This window comes from Podarcis vaucheri (assembly GCF_965113315.1).
Source record: "Podarcis vaucheri genome assembly, chromosome: 17".
NCBI lineage: Eukaryota > Metazoa > Chordata > Lepidosauria > Squamata > Lacertidae > Podarcis > Podarcis vaucheri.
The window spans coordinates 29,133,543-29,145,858 of NC_138755.1; the positions used below are offsets into that span (position 1 = coordinate 29,133,543).

General features: G+C 42.8%; 1 long non-coding RNA gene across 1 annotated transcript; it reads right to left on the reverse strand.

The window, feature by feature from the left end:
* Positions 1-10,327: 10,327 nt before the first annotated feature.
* LOC309522147 lies at positions 10,328-10,966 on the reverse strand. Its single transcript, XR_014214908.1, has 2 exons — positions 10,868-10,966; positions 10,328-10,650 (listed from the first exon to the last, which is right to left on the reverse strand). It is a non-coding gene; the product is annotated as an uncharacterized lncRNA (long non-coding RNA).
* Positions 10,967-12,316: the final 1,350 nt, after the last annotated feature.

The window sequence follows — 12,316 nt, forward strand, 5'->3', positions numbered from 1 at the left end:
CAGAAACTACAGCTAATCCAGAATGCAGCAGCAAGTTTGGTGACTGGGAGCAGCTGTTGAGACCATATAACACCGGTCCTAAAAGAACTACATTGGCTCCCAGGACATTTCTGAGGGTTGGTGCTGACCTTTAAAGCCGTAGAAGGCTTTGGCCCTGTATACTTGGAGGAGCGTCTCCACCCATGTCCTTCAGGCCAGATATTGAGATCCAGCACTGAGGGTCTTCTGGTGGTTCCCTCATTGTGAGAAGAGAGGTTACAGGGAACCAGACAGAGGGTCTTCTTGGTAGTTGTGCCCACCCTGTGGAATGCCCTCCCATCTGATGTCAACCCGATAAACAACTATGTGATTTTTAAAAGACATCTGAAGGCAGCCCTACGTAGGGAAGTTTTTAGTGTTTGATGTTGTGTTGTGTTTTTACTATTTTTTGGCTGGGGCAACCCAGTCAGATGGGTGGCATATAAATAAATTCTCCTCCTCCTCCTTCAACCAGTGTCTGTCACCATATACTATTTCAATGAGTCCCACACAAGGGCATTTGGCATTCTCAGGCAGGTGCCAGTGCCCTAACATCCCAGCAGGGCCCACAGCTATGTCTAGCTCTAGACCTCAGCTCTGTGAACCACCTGCCATTTGACTTACTCCCAATGTCCCCCACGTAGACTGTAAAAAGGAAAGTCAGCTGTAGCCAAGATGATCTTCTCCAGCTCCCATTGTCCCTGACCACCAGCTGGGATGGGTGGAAGTAGTAATCAGGCAACATCTGGGAGGCAACATGTTGACCACCCCAGTGTATGTCCTCCTTTCCAGATAATGCAGTGTGTTTGCTGAACTGCTCAAATATTAACTTATTTAAAATAATTATCATGTATGGTTCTGCTAACAGCCAAGTGTACTCTGCAAACATTCAGTGCTTACTCAGTCAACTGAAGTGCTTCCTGAGAAAAAGTCGATAACCTTTATTTGTAATGGCAACCTTTATTTTTGCTCATGAGTCATATCAGAATTGAGTGGGAATTAGATCCCAGCATTTATCTGTAGGCACCTAATGACATACGGGACCCGGTAAACTTACAGAATGTCCTTATTTAACTAGGAAGCTCCATTTCTATCAGTTCTCTTATTGGCATTTCTGATGAACAACTGAACAATCAGATTTGAGGAATAACGACAACAGTCCAGCATCCTGTTTTCACAGTGGTCAGCCAGATGTCTCAGGAAAACATGCAAACAGGACTTCAAACTAGAAGCAATCTCCCCTCCTGAAATCCCCACTAACTGATATTCAGAGGCATATGCTGTTGTTGTTTAGTCATTTATTCGTGTCCGATTCTTCGTGACCCCATGGACCAGAGCATGCCAGGCACTCGTGTCTTTCACTGCCTCCCGCAGCTTGGTCAAACTCATGTTCGTAGCTTCAAGAACACTGTCCAGCCATCTCGTCCTCTGTTGTCCCCTTCTCCTTGTGCCCTCCATCTTTCCCAACATCAGGGTCTTTTCCAGGGAGTCTTCTCTTCTCATGAGGTGGCCAAAGTATTGGAGCCTCAGCTTCAGGATCTGTCCTTCCAGTGAGCACTCAGGGCTGATTTCTTTAAGAATGGATAGGTTTGATCTTCTTGCAGTCCATGGGACTCTCAAGAGTCTCCTCCAGTGCCATAATTCCAAAGCATCAATCTTAGGCGATCAGCCTTCTTAATGGTCCAGCTCTCACTTCCATACATCACTACTGGGAAAACCATAGCTTTAACTATATGGACCTTTGTTGGCAAGGTGATATCTCACAGGCATATAGCCTATGCCAGTGGCAGTAGACCATAGCCAGAATGCTCACCCCCCTTTTTGAGGGGGTACGTGGCAGTACACCATGTTGCCACCTCTTGTGGCCTCCTCGTCCACTACAACTTCCCCACCCCCAGAGGGTTTTGGCATCACCTACCAAAGCGGGTTTACCACAAAGTAGTGGGGCTAGAGCAGACAAAGCTTCCTTTTCCTTCTTTCCTTGATGTGTGGGCTGCTCTAGCCATGCCACTTTGTAGTAGAGGAGGACTGGAACATTCCACACAACTGGGAGTTAAAATATTATAACCTTAGAAAAACTATCTTAATTATGTCAACTTGTTCTACCGCTTTTTTGGGGGGTGATGCACATGACAATAATTGCATCTTCTTTTCATTCCTGCAAAGTTCTAGTCTCATGCGGATGCAACAAAAGGTTTAAGAACTAGTTTGTCTCTCTAAGTGATGATCTGATTAGACAAAACTAATGGAACACTGGAGATTAGGGAGAGGCAGGGAGATTTGGACAATAATCACAAAGCAATTTGACGACAATGGGTGGAAATGAAATGAAAGGGAAAGAACAACAGAAAGATTTCTATCAGGTTTCTTCTCACATTACTGGAACATTTAGGTAAATGTTGAATGTGCCATGGTGAGTTTATATCAATTAGAATCGGCTCAGCACCCACCATGCTACAACACATTTTTGTTTTTTGTTTTCCTATATCAAGTGATATTATTTGCATCCTTTGCAAAGCTTCCATGCTGTAATTTCTTCCTCCCTCAGAGACAGAGTCTCTTTCTCCCAGCCTCCATCTAAAGCAGAGGCAAGGTTGGTACCCACCACTTGGAATTTCTGCTTCACAGATCAGGACCACAATTTATGATAAATCCCAAATCTAACAGTAGCACAGATTTTGATTCTTGAGACTATATCACTTTAGAATGCAACTGGGAATTACATGATTGAATGCTGCCCTTGTCAAAAGTTATTTGCCCATGGAAAATACCATATTAGGGAGAGGAGTTTTAGCCTGGTGCCCCTGCATCGAGGTTTTTCTTGCAGGGGGCAGGGCAGGGACATAATGGATTGCATGATCCCTACTTGCATGCTGAAACAGTATCTCAGGAAGGTTTTACCTGACTCCTGAAAAACTGTAGCTCTTACTTGAGCTTAACTTCCAAAAAATAATAATATCAGATCTCTATGACTAAGGGAAATTGGAAATTTGTTAAGAGATAAAATGCTATTATTTAGGGAGAATTGATTCATTATTTTAAAGCACTGGAAGAGCAATAATGCTAAATGTTGGGAATAAAACATCGACAAGTGGTCTTCCATCCCAAAGTACAGATTTTGGCTTCACATTAGCTTATCAGTTATCAGCAATCAAACAGCTAGTTGATCCTCCAATGCCCTAATTCCTATGCAGAAAAGGGAGCAAATCTTGCATCCACTACTCATGAGTTGCAATGTGTTTGCCCAACCCTCACCCCCAACCACATACAAAAAATCCTAATAAAATAATGGAGCCTGGGGGTGTGCAACTGTACACTGGATTAGCTGCCTACTGTTTAACAACAATAAATGAAACATACTCTCTTTTTTAAAATTTAACTTCTTATCGACTTTTTGAACAATCAAGTCCTCGTATCTTGCTGGTCAACCATTATTCATGTGTACATAAAACAAAGTTGGTACATTAGGAGGGGGAGCAGGATGGATGGCAGTCAGGTAAACTAGGTCAACAACCATGTTATTGGGCTAGATTCAGGTTTTCTTCATAGTTAGTTTCAGCCTAAAATTGAATGGATCCATCTCTGATCCATGTCAGTTTCACACATATTCGTTCACAAGTCTGTTGCACCTTATTTCCACACTGATGTATGACCTTAAGAAGCCTTGCATGGAAACGGAAGATTGATGTATATAAATATGTATTGCGAAATCCGCTTTCACACACCTCGTTTGTTAGACCAACCAAAATGCTGCAAAAGAATTGGCAAGTTTTTGAGTTCTCCAGGTTGGATGGTGTTTTTAAAAAGAAAGTGAGGGAGGGAGGACAATTTTGGGAACTGGTGTTAATTCCACCTATGTCTACATTCAGTAAGAGTCTTAAGCTTGAGTCTGGGAGGAGGTAGCAGACATTCAAATGAGAGCTCTTCAAGTGCTATGCAGGTATCAAGTTGCACTTCAAGGAGGAAAAGACTATATTGGGAGATTTTGCCATCTCTAGAATACAACAATAAGCTGTTACTCATGTTTAAGTATGTATATTATATCCAGTGCTTCTCTCCCCCCATAGAATATCTTTGGGCTTGGGGGGTCTCCTCGCCAGCCAGAGGCTTGTTGAGCAACTAAGCAAAGCCCTCCCCATCTGTCCTCTGGCTGATGCGAGCTGGAGCAGCAATGAGACTTGCTTAGCTGAGGTGTGGAGAGATGTCTGAACCTCAACAGAGCAACTTAACAAGCCCACTCCCCAGCACCGCCCCAGCTCATGCTTGCTCAGCTGAGGTGTGGCTTTCGCACACGGCAGTTGTGAGCCAGGAGGTTGAAGAGCCTTGGCAAAGCCCTGCTGCAACTCCAGCTTGTGTGGAGACCCTCTCCGGAGCCCATAGATGATGTCCACTTCGGGCTGTGGGGAGGGTCTCCTTGTGAGCTAAGGCTGGTTACATCTCTTCCAACATTTCCAGGGCCCACCTGAGAGGTGCTGGAATGTTGCTCCAATGCTTTCCAGCAGAAAAAAAAATGATAAAAAGCTCATGATCAATGCAATTATTAGGGGTTCCACTCCACACAAGAAAACAGAGCCCCTTTCCCCCCTGAAATGACTGAAGCAACCTGGTCCTCTTGATCAAGCCTGTTCTATAATAGAGCATGATTCTTGAAAGATCTCACTGACACATTGTCCTCTGCCTCAAAAGGCTTGCCCTTTTCAGCACTTTAGCTGAGAAATACAATGGCACGTGTTGTTAAGCGGCCGTCAATTCAACACAACACCATGGTAACTTGCTGCTTTTAATTATCCCTTGCAACAGCTGTGAAATGCACACTGAAATCCTGTGACATATGTGGTGTGGTACATTGCATGTGTTTATTTTTTAGCTTACAACTTGCTTGATATTTCAACCCGTTAACCTCCTGATTTCTCTCTAGAATAGGGAATGAGGAACCTATGGCCCTCCAAATGTTGCTGGAGTCAACATGGGTTATGATCAGGGATAATAAGTTGAAGTCCAAACAGATGTGGAGGTCCATTCACCATCCCTGCTTTCCAAACACCCACATTAAAAGTATAGGTTTTCGACAATACACACTAAAATATTATCCCACTGCCCCATCCATAACTGTGACTTGTAAATGTTCATTTGGACCCAAACTACCCAACATGACCCCTTTTTTGACCTACCAGTGTCCAAGCTCCAAACTCTCCCTTCCCGCACATAGTCCATTGTGTGTTTATGAGTAGCATGGACCTGGGACATTTTCAATGTCAAATTCCATAGCTCCTACATCAAGATTTAGACCATAAAATCATGGAATTTTGGGGCTTGGATGACCCTCAAGGTTCTTTTGCCTTTTAGGCAAGGCCTGAAACCTATTCATCCATACAATCCAGATTTTATCAGTGCATCACCAGAGAGCACAAGTAATTCAACTAGCAACGATTCCCATCAGCACAAGGATTTTCTGTTGTGCAATGGGACTTCCTCTACTCTCATGCTTGTTTGTTTGTTTCTTTGACATCTGACAGCCCTCTGCTTGGTTCCCTGTAACCTTATTTCTCACAGTGAGGGAACCACCAGAGGGCCCTTGGAGCTAGACCTCAGTGTCTGGGCTGAATGATGGTGTGGAGATGCTCCTGCTAAATCAGAACCAAGTTTGATAGGCCTTTCTGCAGATTGACGTTTGTTCCAATTCATCAGTAAACAGCAGGGTTTTTTTTTTCCTCTTGCAAAAATGGTAGTACAAATGGGGGGAGCACTCAGACCTGTGTCTAGAAATCAAGGTGCAAGTAGAAAACCTCCAAGACCCATGATTTATAGGGCGAGCTGAAGCGTAGATGAGCCCTTTGTAAGCCTTCTTGAGTGTGCATACTTACAGAAAGGTGGGATAACTAAATAATAATTCTTTAAACTCTGATACAGTTAAAATGACTTTCTTTGTGTATGATTCATCAGACTCTCTGGCAACTAAGTGCACTGCCGGTACTAGCTTGCTGCAATTCCAGTACATGATACACTAGATTTCAGGGTCACATTACAATGAAGTCACAATTCAACGTGAATGTGCAATTTCCTTTTGAAAAAATGACATAAAGAGGGATGGGCAAGATAAACTGTAGGCTCTTTCACCTGGGATCTCTTTTCCGTTTTCCATATCTGGGAACAGTGAGGGACAAGGTTAGCGAGCTCTTTCCATTCATTGTCCTCATCTGGCTGCAAACAAGACTCACTTCAAAAGGCTGGTTCACTTCCTCAAAACCACACTACATTAAACAGGTTTAGGCAATCAAAACATTTTGTCCCACTTCACGATGCAATGAATATTTCTCTGACAGACATCAGCTTGCAGTCAGAACAGAGGTTTGAGTGAGATACAGTACTCAGGGAATTAAGGAGATCTGATGACGCTTAACTATATATTCACACACAAACATGCATCAGCTAAGCAATCTGCATACAGGTATAGGGTGGAATTCAGCTAAGTTGCTGTGTGTGTGGAATAACGTCGCAGCATGCAACGAGACTTTACCTGATCTTCTTCAGGTGTTTCTTACATACAGGACACTTGTGAAGTAAACTGGAAGTGAGGTTGCAGTGCTGATCTGGCTCCTGAGAGCCAGTGTATTGTAGTGGTTAAGAGCGGTAGTCTCGTAATCTGGGGAACCGGGTTCGTGTCTCCGCTCCTCCACATGCAGCTGCTGGGTAACCTTGGGCCAGTCACACTTCTTTGAAGTCTCTCAGCCCCACTCACCTCACAGAGTATTTGTTGTGGGGGAGGAAGGGAAAGGAGAATTTTAGCCGCTTTGAGACTCCTGAAGGGGAGTGAAAGGCGGGATATCAAATCCAAACTCTTCTTCTGAGTGTCCACACATCGAGTGTAGCCATTGGCAAAGGAACCGCTGAACATGAGCAGCTGAACACAGTTGCACAGACACCCTCATTCCATGGAGCCTAGTAGAATCACATAGGCATGGAGGCATAGTAGAATCACGGACTCATAGAATTGTAGAGTTTGAAGAGATCCCTATGGTCATCTAATCCAACCCCCTGCAATACAGGAATTTTTCACCCAATGTGGGACTCAAACTCAAGACTCTTAATCTCAAAGAGTCTTGTGCTCTACCAATGAAGCTATTTGATGAGCTCCTTTGCAAATGGGATGCAGGGCTAGTCCAGGGATGCAGAGTCCAGAGTGGGGCTAGATGCAGAGAAACTAACACTTAAAATGCTTGGGCAGTTTTGGAATTAAAGACATTCACCATGGGGGGGGGTTGAATGCAGTGAACAAGTTCTTTACCCTTTCTATTGAGATGGCATTAATTTTAAAAAGCTCCTAGAATGAAACAGGACCTCGTAAATAGCTCTCAAGTGAAAACTTTATAAGTGGAAATTAAATATTAACTCCGGAGGAAATTATCAGATGACTGTGCCCTTTAGAGTCCATTAGTCATTCTATTTGGCCTCAGAGCACAGATAAATATTCAAATCAGGTGGCTAACCATTCAGTTGCCTGCAGCTCTAGTCCAGACAACATCATTTCCACCTATTCCAAACCCCACCCAAAGCACTGCACGTCAGTGGTGTATAATGGAAGGTGCATAATTAAACTGTGTTACTGCTGGTCTTCTGAGGTTGGGCTTTCATGACATGAAATCATTCCATTGTGAAGCTTTACAAGGCATCAGTTTGATGATGCCACGGAAACCACAGATCCCTTCCAGCGTTCCTTCCTTTACTTGTTCAGAAGCATTTATATGGAGTCATCATCAAAGACTACATAGATCTTCAAAGAGCCTATTTCATCAACAGCTGCTAAAATCACTAATATGCAATCTCCAATACCCTGGTTTCGACAGAGGCCTTTACTGAAATTGCACTGCTACCATATAAAAATCTGCATGCCCTCGCTTCTCATCAGATGTATTTATATTGACCAACACCAAACTGCGGTTTGTGTCCTGATCTATGGTCTTGGCATATTGTGTTAATTTGGGGGTTTCCTACTCAGGCAAAACATCTGAGACTTTTTGAAGAAAACAAATAGAACACAGGGAGCCAAAATGGTGCCATCCAGATGTTTTAGGACTACCACTCCCATCATCCATTGGACCCTTGGCCTGCTTGTTGGAAATAATGGGTCTTTTAGTCCAGTAACATCTGAAAGGCCACAAATTCCCCATTCCTTAAACAGAGTTTGGAGAACACTTCCTTGTGGTGGTGATATGATGCCTCGTTCTCAGAAAATCTTGTGCAACCCAAGATTTCAAATTACTCTGAAGGTCCCTTCTCAAGTGATGTCTGTGGAGGTTTTGAAGGAACCCAACCAAGTAAAGCTAGAGATATTTCAGAGTGAGGTTTTGCACTTCTCTGACTTAACAAACTATGGCTGAACTGGAAGTATACATGTGTGTGTTCATGTTGTAAATTGTTTTTATATATAGTGGTACCTTGGGTTAAGAACTTAATTCGTTCTGGAGGTCCGTTCTTAACCTGAAACTGTTCTTAACCTGAGGTACCACTTTAGCTAAAGGGGCCTCTCACTGCCGCCGCACTGCCGCCAGAGCACGATTTCTGTTCTCATCCTGAAGCAAAGTTCTTAACCCAAGGTACTATTTCTGGGTTAGTGGAGTCTGTAACCTGAAGCGTCTGTAACCCGAGGTACCACTGTATATTATAAAAACCTCTGTCTGCTGCAGTAAGCACATTCTTTTGCAAATTTTTAGGAAGGATGTAAAACTGGTTTTAAAAAAAAAACACCTGTCCATTGTGCAACTGACAAGAGCACAAGGAAGTCAAGGGGGGAGCAGTGAAACTGCATCAGCAAGAGGAGTACTAGAGGCATGTGGTGTGCATGTGAGCCCTGGTCTCCTCACACAGCTATGCAAGTGGTACCTCTGCTCAACATCCATAAAGATTATGCAAAGCCCTCACAGTGAATTGGCTGGCATTTCCCTTAATGTATTAACTTGCAGCATACCTGATTGTTTGTTTGGCACCATCATGATTCACAGCTACATTAGTCATAACCCTTGCTCCATTGGACCACATTTCCCCTTTCTCCCTAATGTGCCTTTATCTCCGGATTGTGGGTTTGTGGGCAGGATCCAAAGTGCTTACTTTTAGCAAAGTTCCTGGCAGTTTTAGATGCTTTGAGAATATCTTAACAACTTCTCAACAGCAGTGGCTACTACCATGGCTATGGAGACCAGAAAAAGATTAGCACAATAAAGGACACCAAAGCAGCAAAATCCCGAGGAAATGGCAGCGAACAGTGCAGAAAAAGGCAAAACCAAGAGGTTTTCATGGATTATTCTGCCACTGACCCTACCCCACAAAATGTCATCGTGACCTAAGTTGTGGGTGCCAATCCAAAAATTTTGGGTTGTACCCCTGTGTGTGTGTCAAATTTATGACAAGCCCCTCTGTAGATATAGTCCATTTGACATCCAGGGAAATGTTGGAAATTCTCTAGTGTGTCTGGCCATTTCAAGATGGTGTCCCCTTTGCTCCACCAATCAGAATAAGGGATGTAGATGACCCACTATTGTCACCCAAGGGACTTCTAGATATCTGGTATATGCTCAACCTCAAAGGATGGCAGTAGGAAGCAAGTCACACTAGCTAAATTTAACAAGGCAACCCCGAAAGTCGTTACCAGGGAAAGTTTACAATAAAACAGGGTTTGTCCCTAGGAAATAGCTTGTTACTGCCCACACGGACTGGCAGCTGCTCTCCAGGAATTCAGAGAGGATTTTTCTCCCAGCCCTACCCGAAGATGATGGACACTGAACAAAGTATCTTCTGCATGGAAAACGTAGTGTCTGCAGTTGAACTGCCACAACCCACCTCAGCCAAAGCCGCAAATGCACCATTTTCATCTGTGAAATATGAATGTCAAGTGAAGTAGAAATGAATTTTGACACACTTAAAAATTTGAGGAGAAATGTAAAGATCAACGAGATTTACTTTAACAATGGTTCCACTTTGATGTATATTATTGTTTGTGTGTTTGATGATTATTGTTTATAGCATAGCAACACATATATTACTGTGCTTTTTTCTAAAAACAATGTTTAGGGGTACTCTCATTTTGACTCAAGGAAACCACCATTTTATAGTTTAAATTGGGAAAAATAAATACGGTAAATGGACAAAAGTACAAAGATTTGCAAAATGTTTAGGGGTACACATTCCCCTGCATCCCCCCCCAGGAAGAAAGCACTGCATATATAGAGGGATAATGTTTAAGGCAGCATTCCCTGGCTGAGGTTGATGGGAATTATAGCCCAAAATATTTTACATTAAGCGAGAAACAAAGCACCAGTTGCAAAAATTGTAATATCTCAAAATACAAAAAATCCTGTCACCCCTTCGTTCAATAAGTATATCTGGGAGAGAAACATGCTGCAATCCAGCAAAAGACAATCACACATATAGGAAGCCTTCAACTCATCTGCATTGCACAGCAAATTCAAGCTCAACGGAACTGACTTCTGTCCTTTTTTGGATGTGAGTAAACCGGAATCAGCAGCTGCATCTGAGGCCACTAGTTGTCCGTACATGTGAAAACTTGCACCCAGCTGGATCGGGTCCCTGGGAAGCTGCTGAAATGTTTGAATGCACATCAATCTGTTTATTCCTTATCTGGAAGCAGATCAAAGAGAAGAGGTATGAAGATACTATTTCCTCATTGATCGAAATGAATCACTGTATGAATGTTGGCATAAGAGAATCCAGTGCATTCCCCCCCCCCCCACTTTTTATATTAGCTTTGTAATTATAGGTTGTTCGGGGCATTATTTTCTTCAGTCAATATCAAATTTAAAGTGGAAAAAAAACAGTTAAGTGATTCAGAACATACCTTTGCTCTTTCTACGCTTAAAACACATACACGGACACACACACCCATCCAGATTACAGCCGGATGGGATCGCCTAGCAACAGAAATATAAACAAGGATTCCCTCTGTGGGAGTTCTGCTGGCATGCATCATAGAGTTTAGGTAACTGTTTGCAGGTTGTGGTTGGCAGTTGCCATGGAGACTAATAGGCGAGTAAGGGAAATCCTTGCGAGTGACGTCGCCAACATCTGTTTACTGCTCCGTGCCTTGCACGCAAGCCTTGCGCACTCTCTCTGTGTGGGAAGGGAGGGGAAGGAAGCAGCACAGGTGAGTATTCAACAGGAGCATTGCAAAGGGGACATTCCACTCCCCATGACACAGTAGCTACTGTAGTATTTCTTCATTGCAGTTTCATTCTCCTAAACTCCCCGTTTTCACTCCTGCTAAGAAACAGGGTGACGCAAGTGTTTCTTTACAAACTGAAAGAGGGGGCTGTGCATTATCAAAAGTTTCTGCTGGGTATTCTAATGCATTTAAAATGGCAGCGTTTGGGCTTCTCTGAATTCGGATTTCCCCTGGAGTCACAGAATCATACAGGTTTTTATTTTAGTCATAGATTCCACCACGTGCTCTCAATGCCATCATCAGCATGCTTAAATGGAAAAGCTGAGATTTATCACCATTCAGTCCCAGTGATCCACATGCGCACAAACGTATTTGAATCCCTAATCCATCCCATCTCAAAGGCTCAAGACAATATAGATAACTATAATTTAGGAACATTACAGTCTCAATGGACTGAACAAGCACCTTGTACCACTCCAACTAATTTCAGCAGGACTCGTGCAGGAGAATTTATTACTGCATTGGCTTAAATGCTGCTCAGCCTATGAGTTCCAGATGGGATTTTTAAGGCACATTTTGGGATTGATGGAATAGTTTCTTTGGAGACCATGTCAATTCTGCAAGCCTTCTTTTATTAATCTGTTCCACCTCATTTCCCTATTAATCTGTGAATGGGAAAAATCTGCATTAAAATACGCATTTAATTGTGTACCTTATCACAAGATATGCAATGAAGTAAATAGTTTACCTTAATGTATCCATTCCGAACACATTTTATCCTAAAACATACACTTTGAACACAATGATACTTTCTTTCTGTTTTGAGCCATGATGTGTAATGCAAAATTCAGAGAAGTGTGAAACCCAAAGGTTAATTATGTTCTACTCCATTAGTCTGGGAAGTGTGTGGATCCGGTCAGTTTGCATTACAATTCAGAGCAACCAAATTCCTTAAGAATCCCTACATATGACTGATTACTCAATTTCATTCCAAGTGTCCAATTAAAATTATTTCATAGAATTGTAGAGCTGGAAGCAACCCTAAGGGTCATCTAGTCCAATGTGATTTATTTAATTGCTTTATATTAAAAGGGGATGAATGGGGTGTTAGGGGAAGAAGCGTAC